Source organism: Marmota marmota, unplaced genomic scaffold, assembly GCF_001458135.2.
Source record: "Marmota marmota marmota unplaced genomic scaffold, marMar, whole genome shotgun sequence".
NCBI classification, from domain to species: Eukaryota; Metazoa; Chordata; class Mammalia; order Rodentia; family Sciuridae; genus Marmota; species Marmota marmota.
The window spans coordinates 6,301,332-6,312,026 of NW_025999924.1; the positions used below are offsets into that span (position 1 = coordinate 6,301,332).

General features: G+C 44.4%; 1 long non-coding RNA gene across 1 annotated transcript in view; it reads right to left on the reverse strand.

Annotated features, from left to right (window-relative positions):
- The window catches only part of LOC125615756, a 4,434-nt gene extending 444 nt beyond the window's left edge, over nucleotides 1-3,990 (reverse strand). The window contains exons 1-3 of the long non-coding RNA XR_007346349.1: nucleotides 3,653-3,990; nucleotides 3,363-3,497; nucleotides 1-2,257 (exon numbers count right to left, since the gene is read on the reverse strand). The exon at nucleotides 1-2,257 is cut by the window's left edge and continues 444 nt beyond it. This is a non-coding gene — a long non-coding RNA (uncharacterized LOC125615756). The remainder of the gene's footprint in view (nucleotides 2,258-3,362; nucleotides 3,498-3,652) is intronic.
- Between the last annotated feature and the right edge of the window lie 6,705 nt (nucleotides 3,991-10,695).

The window sequence follows — 10,695 nt, forward strand, 5'->3', positions numbered from 1 at the left end:
CCCCCCACCCCTCTCTCTTTCTCTCAGTTTAATTGGCAGTCCTGACCTTCCTCCTCCTTCCCCTCCATCTCCATAAGAAAAGCCATGGGCAAGTGGGTTCTTCTATCAAGTGGTGGTTTATTCCCAAACATCAAGCAAACCTTTCTTTAAGTCACCAGTAGAAAACCTGACCTGATTAAGGGAAAGGCCCTGTGAAACAAGAATATCCGCAAAGACTCTGGGAACATTTGCAAAGAAACCTCTTCCAGGAGAGGGCTGCCTGCTAGGGGGTCCCACAGTTCCCAAACTGCCAGATCCAACTCAGTCCCCCTCTGCAATAAAATCACACTGTCCCTCTCTGCTGGCTCCCAGTCTCCTGAGGAGCGCACACCCAGGAGGGGAGTGTCCCTTAAAAACAAAGCCAGCAGGAGTTTTTGTGTTGTGTTTTGGTTTTTTCCTTTTCTCCCTCTGACTGGCCAGTAACCTCGCACCACAGGCCTTCCAGCAAACACTCATCACCCGATAAATCATGTGACCCCTTCTGTTTACTTAGAGGTGCTGGCCCAGCCGGGGCCTCTAATCCACTCCCTGCTCTGTAACCAATTGCAGGGTGGTTTTCACTGGGAAGGGGAACTTGTGAGGACCAGATAAGGGGATCTTTTCATTTGCATAGAAGAGCTCCCAGGGCCTGTCCAGGGATGCAGGGACTGGCAGAGGCACCTAAGCTACCCAAGCGTGTTCTGGAGAATACCAGCCCCGTGTAGTTCCCACACAATATGGAAGAGTCAAAGCAAGTCTCTGTTTAAAAGTAATTTTAGGTTCATTTTTGAACTCTCATTTACTGTTACAGGTTTTAGAATCAACAAAATGCAAAACATTTTTGCTGAGTGCTTTAGTGCAACCTCTGACTAAACTATTATAAGTCTAAATTTTTTTTTCTTTTTTTAAAAAAAGCTAGTTATAATGTGCAAAAGGTGTAAGCTGCTTTTGAGAGAATGAAATGTCTGGCTCTGAGTCCAGGGCAGTGTACCTTTGTGGGCTGATGAACTGCCTGCCTTGGAATCCTCTGGGCTGCTTGAATGGAGATCTTTCTGGACCATCCAGGCCAGAGAACTGGAATTAAACAAAATTGGGTTCCAGAATTGTGCTTTTAAAACTTTTTTTTAAAGCTCTCAGGTGTCACGCTTATTGACTTTGACATCTATGCGACTAAAATCACCATTTTTGTTGTTGTTGTTGTTACTGAGGGATTGAACCCACATGCGCTAAACCCCTGAGCCACATTCCCCAACCAGTTTTATTTTTTATTTTGAGACAGGGTCTTACTAAGTTGCTTAGGGCCTCACTAAATTTCTGGGGCTGGTCTCAAACTTTTCGTCCTTCTGCCTCATGTTCTCCAGCTGCGAGGCTAAAATCACCATTTTAATGAGTCAGAAATTGTCTTATTGGATCATGGACCACCAGACTGTAATGTGAAAATTCTTTTCTGGCTTAGAGTTGGACAAATTTTTCACCCTTATTCTGCCTTTCTTGGGCTGGTGACCTTCCTTCAACTCACTCGATGGCTAGTTTTCCAAGGTAAAGACACACTTTATTCAGTTGGGGTTTCGTGGTTTTATTTTTCGGTTTTGTTTTTTTTGTTTGTTTTAAGTCCTTGGCTACTAAGGACAGGCTGAGGAGGGCAGATGTCTTGTGATAGGGAGATAACTCTGAAAACACCCCAGCGTCACTGACGTGTGGCTGTGTAGAACATGAATGGAGTGGGACAGTTGGAGGAAGTGGGAGGTAGGTGGGTATTTTTCTAGGCAGTTATTCAACCAAACCATTACTTCGAAATTTCATTTTAAAGCCTGGGCCACCCATCGCCTCAGGACCCAGTTTCTTACCTCTGAGAGGATGAATTAGGAACTAGGAACAGAGAACACTATGCTTCGGGAGAACTGCCTGTCACTAGGAGTCTTGGGAAGTGTCTGATGGCACTGAACCTGCTGCCAGGCCTGTCCCCAGGCAGGGACACTGCAGACTCACTATTGCTTATGGACTTTCCTATAGGGTCCAGGGATGGTGACAAGGCAGGGCTGTGTTTTGCCCAGAGACACTGAAAACCGGGCTTTAAAGGGTCAATCTTCAGCAGAGGTCTGCCCCACACTTTGTCCAGTTTGGGTACCAAACTAGTGACGCACTTTTATACACAGGACCACAGTGGCTGAGACATAATCTGTGGTGACCAGTGTGGGCAGAAGACGGGGGTTCTTCCCAGAGTGCAGGGCTTCAGGAGCTAAATAGCAGAAGAAGAAGACTTTAGCTGGTGAGAAACAGAATACCCAATTCAAACAGTCCAGGACAACAGAGGGTTATTATCATGCAGGTCAAGAAGTTTCAGGGAACATAACCTCCAAGACACAATAATGTCAGAGGGCCTAGGGGCTTCTTGGTGATGCTCTTGCCTTCTGGTCATGGGAACGAGATAGTAGCTGCTCCTCATCCAAGCACCATGCCTCACATGGATGCATGTGCCCATAGGCAGAATGACTGGAGTTTTGTGTCACATACTTTTCTTTTAATTAAGGAGGAAACTCCCAACCCCCAGCCCAGGATCTCAGCATCCAATGTCACAAGGCCATCCCATGCTATAGGTAGAAGCGTAGGTGGATCTGCTCCACAGCACAGCTGACACTGACCATTTATTTGAGCCCAGGAAGGGTCTACCTTTCCTGAGTACCTTGGTGCCTACACTTGAATGCCAGGATTTTGTTGGGAAATAAAAGTGTAATGGCTTCTGAGCGGGTCATGGAGGTGGACAACATCCATGCCAAGGGGGTCTTGTGTTATCTTTGTTAGGAAGTTCCTTCCTAGTGGCCAAGAATAAATTTCCTGCCCTGGAGAAACAGGGTCTGCAGAGTTAGATTTAATTTGATTTTAGAAAATTAAAAACCGTGACATTTCTCATCTGAGTGTTTTATTTTGTTTCATTTCCTGGGTGTAAAATTTACGCCTTCCTATCCTAAAGGTTTGGATTGCATCTAAGGACGTGGGACATTTAGCAGATTCTAGGCTTGCCAGAAGGGTCCTTCCTCTGCCACGCCCTGCAACCCTCCCTGTGCACCTTCCTCCCTGGGCCCTTCTGCTGCAGGAAGCACAGGTTTGGCAGAGGCACATGCATGAGCACTGGCCTTTGCCACTGATGGGTTTCTAGTAATTTCTAAATGAGTTTCTGAAACCAAGCTCCACATTTCCCTCCCGCCCCCCTCCCTAAAGCTCCTAAAGCCTGAACCGTGAGGGATCTTCAAAGAGTCGTGTGTACTCAGCAACTTTGGTGTGTTAGTTTGTCTTCCAATCTGTCTCACTCAGGGTGCTTATCTCTTAGAAAGGGAGATTATTACCACAGAGACTGGGCTGGAAACCGCTTCGCTGACAGGTTTAAGAGCCTTAGCAAAATAAACAGCAGAAAAGGCAAAAGTGTGTGCAGAATGGCAGGCTTCATTTTCCTTCTGCGGCTCAGCTGGGCAGAGAGGGAGCTGGAATCAAAACAAAACAGAACCCTCCACTACACTCAGAGCAGGGGAGCTGGGGCGGGAGGAAGGTCGGGGAAGGGGCCAGCCTTGGCTTCTCCTCACCCACCAGTTCTCTCCTTTTATAGACAACCGCTACCCGGACAAGCCCGCCACCATACCTGTTGATCTGGTTTGTGATTCATGCCTTCAAAGAACCCTAGAGCTGTGGCAGTTCCTCTTCCTGTTTTTCATACCCAGAAAGCTACACAAATTACAAAATTATGTCATTGGGCTTCTCTTGATCTTGCTCCTGGTGCCCAGTTGGAGTCTTTTCCTTGGATTTGTCAGAATCTGAACTGGGAAGAGTACGTGCAGATTTGTAAGCAACCTGAGAACAGGAGAATGTCGTTTACTTTTCTCTTTCTCTTCCCAGCATCTCCTGGCAGTGTTGGGGAAATACTGGGCACTCCATAAATGTGAGTTACAGGATTGGAAGAACTTCTCATTGAAACTGTACTTGGGAGTATTGGGAAGTAAAAGCAAAAGTAAAACTTATTCTTGTTTCTAACTGTGGTGGCAATATTTCCAGCTAACTCGGAGTAAAGGAGCAAGTTAGAATGCCGAACTCTTATCGCAGGATCCATTTAAATGGGGAGGAATTTTGTCTTTTGAAGAGCATTTAAGTACAACAATTGTTGTCACTGAAATCTTAATTCTTCCACTCTCAAAAGGGTTTGGGAGGTTCAGGCAGAACCTGTCATCCCCACCAAAGTTTAAAAATTCAGGGTAGAATTTGAGTGGCTTTAAGGTTGAAGGACTAGACGGCTCCATCTCCTTTTGGGAGAATTGAGTCTGAATGATATCTTTTGAACCCTCTCACATCAAACCTCTGGCTCATGGGCCCTGCAGTGGTCAGGCTCTTCCCAAATTGTACAGAGGACATGTTACCTATTGTTAGGCACTCAGGGTAGGCATCAGGCAGGAATGGAAACCCTGATTTCACTCTGTGACGCTGCATTAGTTTGGTTAGGATTGCTATAACAAAACACCTGAGGCAGGCTAATTTATAAAGCAAAGAGATTTATTTAGTTCATGGTTCCAGAGGTTCAAGGGGACAGTGCTGTTATCAGTTCAACTCTAGTGAAGGCTTCCTGGCAGGAGGGCACCACAATGGTGTGAGTGCCTGTGAGAGCCAGATCATATTACCCAACAGGAAGCCAGAGAGTGATTCAGGGGTCAGGCTCAGTCTCAAAATAACCCCCTCTTACAAGGACCTAGAGATCCCATGATAGCTGCCTGAATCACTTCTAAGGGTATGGCCCACAGTGATCTGAGGATCTCCCACTAGAAGTTCCCATCACTTCTCACACGGCCACATTCAGGACCAAACTCCCAGCACATGATCCCTTGGGGAGCAAACAACATACAAACCACAGGAGACCCCAAACCAGGGACTGTGCTTTTGTGCTCTTAATTTCTTTATCTGTAAAAGGAGACTGCAAAAAATAGTTGGGGAGATTAAATGAGTTGATGCTTTTGAAGCTGTTGTCACAGTGCCTGGCGCTCCATAAACTCTTGCAAATGGGAGCTGTATGTCTTTATGATCATGGCCATAGTTATCATCGTCACCAGTTCCGCACACCAGAACATTGCAGAACACAGGGGTTTGGCTCACATTCATTTCAAACTCCTTTTTGAGGGGCAATGAGTCCTGAATCCATGAAAATTCATTTACTTGGTCACTGACATCAATCCACTCAGTTGCTATAGATGTGGGCTGAGATCAGGTCAGGCAAGGCTAAACTCCCACGAAGGGGTATGCAGCCAGACCCCAGAACTCTGTGGGCTCAGCAACCCTGCCAAATGACAGTGTTTTCTTCCTTAATTTTATTTTCAAAGGGGCAAATTAGGGAACGTATGATTATAGCCGTACTGTTTGCCTTTTAGCTACTAAACCCACCTACTCCCACCAAAAAATAAATAATGAAATGAAAAATAATAAAATGCATTATGTTTAAAGATGGCTTTTGTTTAAAACCATCAATCCAGCATTGGAGAAGTCGCTTACCGTCCTTGGAGAGCCTCAATTTCCATTTGTAAAATTGAGATAATAATGCTTATCTGGCCTGGTCGCTGTCACAACTAAAATGGTGTATCTAAAGTGTTCTTAGTAAAGATATTAGGTGCTCAATAAAAGTGGAAGCTGGCTCCAGGATCTTAGCTATTAATTAGTCTTATTCAGGACTTAGAGGAAGTGGCTCCCCAAAGCCTATGAACAGTTGTTACTCACATATGCTTACGGCAGTCCTCTTTGCCTTTTCCATGTATTAACTAGTTTCACTCTCTCCACAATTCCATGAGGCAGGTAACATTAGTACCCCCTCTCCATAGATGGCAGAAATGAGGCTCAGCAAGGCTTAGGGCCTTATCCAAGACCTCACAGCAGGTGTTCATCTCAGGTAGTGTGCCACCAGCAGTCCCTCTCTTGGCCACTCCACCGAGGTACATGTCCTGGATGACCCAACAGGGGAAGGTAAGCCTGCCTTCTTCCTCTCCAGATGGTCTGCCCAATGGCCTAGGGGCATAGACCTTCCCACACAGTTCTTCAGTGAGGTCAGAGGAAGAACATGCCCTCCCATGGGGATTTCCCTCTGATCCTACTGGAACAAAGGCTAAGAATAATATCTTAGTAACAATCTTAAAATTTCTTTTGGAAGGAAGAGTCCACAGCAAAAGTCTGGGGTTCATCCATAAGAACCTCTGTCTCAGTTTGGGGAGTCCATGCAGCTTAGCAGGAAGCCTCCTAATATTTGAGTCAAAGAAACTCAAAATCATATTCTAGGTCTTAATATTTTTTGACCAGGTGACCTCCCTGAGCCTTAGTTTCCTCCTCTGTGAAAAGAGAGTTCTGCAAATTAAATGAGATAATGCCCTGAAGCTCCCTGTACAGTACCAGAAATACTCTGGTTCTCGGGAAGGAGTCTCTTATTCCCCATCTTGGATGAAGACAACTTCCAGAATTTCTCTCAAGAAACAATTGAGTTTATTGGACCACCTTTCTCTGAAATTGGTGATCCATCAGTTCAGAGACCTGACACTTCATTTTCTTAGCCCTACCTTGAACTTTGCCTCTGGCCTTTTTAGCTCCCAGTACCTCTGACACCTGCTGTGGGCTGACCTCTGCTCAGGTCTGGTAGCCACCAATCCCTCTAGCAGTGTCCCCTGCCTTCAGAGGTGGGATGGAGAAGAGGGTGGCCTAGAAACAGAGAACTCTGGGCATGGGAGTAAAGGACTCTCCAGGGCTTCCGTTCTGCTGGCTCCACGAGCTAGGAATGTACCATATCTTTGCCATTTGGGTCTCAATTTCCTCCTTTGTAAAATGGGGAAGTGGAAGGATTAGAGGAGATATCCTTGAGGCCATATCCAGAGACTCTCAGACTGGTGACCTCCCCTCCATCTATGTCCCCCCCAGCGTTCTGGAGGCACTGGCTGGGGAGCTCCACAGCTTTATGGCACGATGTTGCCAGATTTTCTGGGGAATGAGAAGGGAGGAAGAGAAAAGAAAAATAAGCACTCCAAGGTGAGTCTCCCGGTCCATGGTGAACTCCCTAATAAAACAAAACCATGAGTCAGTCTCCCTCGCACACTCCCTACGAAAAAGAACAAATCTCTTGGATTTCCTGCAGCAAAATAAGAGCCTTTAATTTCGGAGCCAAGGCTATTTGTACACTGCCTCAATGTCTGTCCTCCCAGAGCTCATCACACAAACAATAGCAAAGGCAGAGGAAAGACGAGCTATTGTTTTGTTGTATTTATATCCTGATGTAGGAAACAGCATGAAAATATTGTTAAGGAAATCAGTAAGTCTCTGCTCCAGGTTATGCATATAGTTTTGGTGCCAAAGGCAGCAGGGCCAGATGTTAGAGGACATGATCTCCCTGAAAGAATAAAAGGGAAGCAGTTGGAATTCCATGGGGTGGGGGAAGAGCCAGGGGAACCACTCAGGTGCTGCCCAGTGAGCCCAAAGGAGAGCCCAGGCCCTTTGGCGTCTCTCTGGGTGTCCCTCCAGACACCACTCCCGGATGGACACCACTCCCTAGCAGCTGAGGGATCTGTACACAATTGCAATCTCTCCTTTCCTCAATTTCTTCATCTATCATATGGGGAAAATAATAGTGTTTTGCTCACAGGGCTGTAGTGAGAATTAACAAGTTCATTCTACATGCAATCACATGGGTACATGTCATTTTCAAATATACATATGTCACACAGAACATGGTATGTGCCAAGTACTCACTGTAAGTTAATATTCTCGTTATCTATAGGCACAGGGAGAACGTCTGTGATCCCAGAGCTGTAATTACGAATCTGTACTGAAGTTTTAGGGAGACTGTGTGGTGCAGTTGAATTATTGTTGGCTTTGCATTCCGTCAATCTTGGATATGGATCCTGGCTCCATCACTGACCAGCCCTGACTCTGGGCAAGACGGCATGAACAGCGGGGTCAAAGTGGGTCAGGTCTAGGATTGCTGAGGAACCCCATCCTGTTCTAGGGAATCTGAGGATACTATATCATCCTGGGCTGTGGGACTCTCTGAGCCTCTTTCCTCTGTCATCAAAGATGTCTATCTTATTCTTACCATCATCACCAACCTCATCACTGTGATCAACCAGTTAGGAGAAGGGGATGATTTTCATTTTCATCCCCCTAACTCTTTCTGCATGCAATCTTCACTCTCCAAAAGATGACCAGAATGTAACAAGGCCCTGAATAAACTGATCCTTAAAAGATGTAGGAGGACTTTCCAAAAAATTGAGGTGAAATAATTCACATAATATAAAATTAACTATTACAGAGTGATCAACTCAGTGACCTTCAGTACTCTCCCTTTACGTAGATCCAATACATTTCTATCATCCCAAAAGGAGAGCCCAGGTCCTTTAAGCAGTTGTTCTCCATTCCTTCCTCCTCCAGCCCTTGGCAGCCATTAAGTTTTCTGTCTCTATGGATTTACCTCTTCTGGATATTTCATAAAAATAGAATCATATGATCTGTGGGGTTTTATTTTTGGGCTTCACTTAACATAATGTTGTGGCACTTTATTTACATTTTAACATATATCAACACCTCTTTCCTTTGATGGCTGAATAATATTCCATTGTATAAATACACCATATTTCATCTGTCCACTTATCTATTTATAGACATTTGGGTTGCTCCTCCGCCACACACACATTTTTTTAACATTTTTCAACTTGTTCTAATTATTTATACATGATGGTAGAATGCATTTTGACACTTATACATAAATGGAGTGTAATGTCTCATTCTGCTGGTTGTACATGGTGCAAAATCATATTGGTTGTGTTACCATATATGTACATAGCATAATAATGTCCGACTCATTCTACTATCCTTCTTGCTATAAACATTGATGTGGCTGTGTCCCTGTAGTATGCTCATTTTTTTTAAAGAGAGACAAAGAGAGAATTTTTTAATATTTATTTTTTAGTTTTCGGTGGACACAACATCTTTATTTTATTTTTATGTGGTGCTGGGGATCAAACCCAGCGCCCCGCACATGCCAGGCGAGTGCGCTACCACTTGAGCCACATCCCCAGCCCCAGTATACTCATTTTTAAGTCCTTTGGGTATAAACCAAGGAGTGGGATAGCTGGGTCAAATGGTGGCTCCACTCCAAGTTTTCATTGTGAAAAGTGTTACTGTGGACATTGGTGTACCAATATTTGAATACCAATTTTCAATTCTTTGGAGTAGAACCGCAAAGTCATAGTTGTATATTAAACATTTCAAGGAACTGCCAAACTGCCTTCCACAGTGGCTATACCATTTACATTCAATAAAAGAAATTTGATGTTAAAAAGCAGCCTGATTATTGAAATTTTCTGCTTTCTGACTCAGATTGGCCAATGCGGTGGAGAAACTGACCAGTGGGAGGGAGGGACAGTGGGTTGAGATGTGGACTCTGCTGCCTCTTTAATCCTCAGTTGTAAGAAAGCACTAACTCTGCCCTTAGAAAAGCAGGTCCTCCTAACTGGTAGGGAAGTGGAAGGGAGAGAAGAGAGGAATGTTTGGAAAACTTTGAACATAACCAAGTCTAAATAAGAGGTCATTCTATAGACTGTGTGTATAGACAGTTTTTAATCCTGCTTTATTGGAGGAGAGTTGTGGCATTCTCATGTATTTAGCATAGTAATAATTGTCCACAATCTTGAAGAATCCCATCTGTTCTACTATAAGCACCTGGAAGCCTGTGTCAGAACCCCTGTGAGGAGCAGGGGCAGGTCAGACCTTCCAGCACCTCCTGCCCTAAAAGCCAGCAGGTGAGGCAGAAAAGCTATTGGAGTAGCTGGAAGAGCAGGAATTTGAAGGAGGGCACAGACAGTCAGGGCCAGGGAGGTTCTATGCAGGCCCCTAGGTGGAGGGGACAAGACATAGTGTCAGCAGTAACCATTAAAAGTGAGGGACAGAAGAAGATACACAATCGATCAACAAATATATGAAAAAATGTTCAACATCTCTAGTAATTAGAGAAGTGCAAATCAAAACTACTCTGAGATTTCATCTCACTCCACTCAGAATGGCAATTATCAAGAATACAAGCAACAATAAGTGTTGGAGAGGATGTGGGGAAAAGGTACACTCATACATTGCTGGTGGGATTGCAAATGGGTGCAACCAAATTCCTTAGAAAACTTGAAATGGGACCACCATTCTACCCAGCTATTCTATCCAAAGGACTTAAAAACAGCATACTACAGCGACACAGCCACATCAATGTTTACAGCAGCTCAATTCACAATAGCTAAACTGTGTAACCAACCTAGATGCCCTTCAATAGATGAATGGATAAAGAAAATGTGGTATATGTATACACAATGGAATATTACTCAGCATTAAAAGAGAATAAAATCATGGCATTTTCAGGTAAATGGATGGAGTTGGAGAATATCATGCTAAACAAAACAAATTAATCCCCAAAAACCAAAGGCCAAATATTTTCTCTGATATGTGAATGCTGATACATAATGGGGGAGGGGCAAGGGAAGGGAAGAATGGAGGAATTTTGGATTGGGCAGAGGGAAATAAGGGAAAGGGAGGAGGGACTGGGTGGAAAAGATAGTGGAATGAAATGGATATCAGATATCATTACCCTATGTACATATAAGATTGCTCCAATGGTGTGACTCTATATTATGT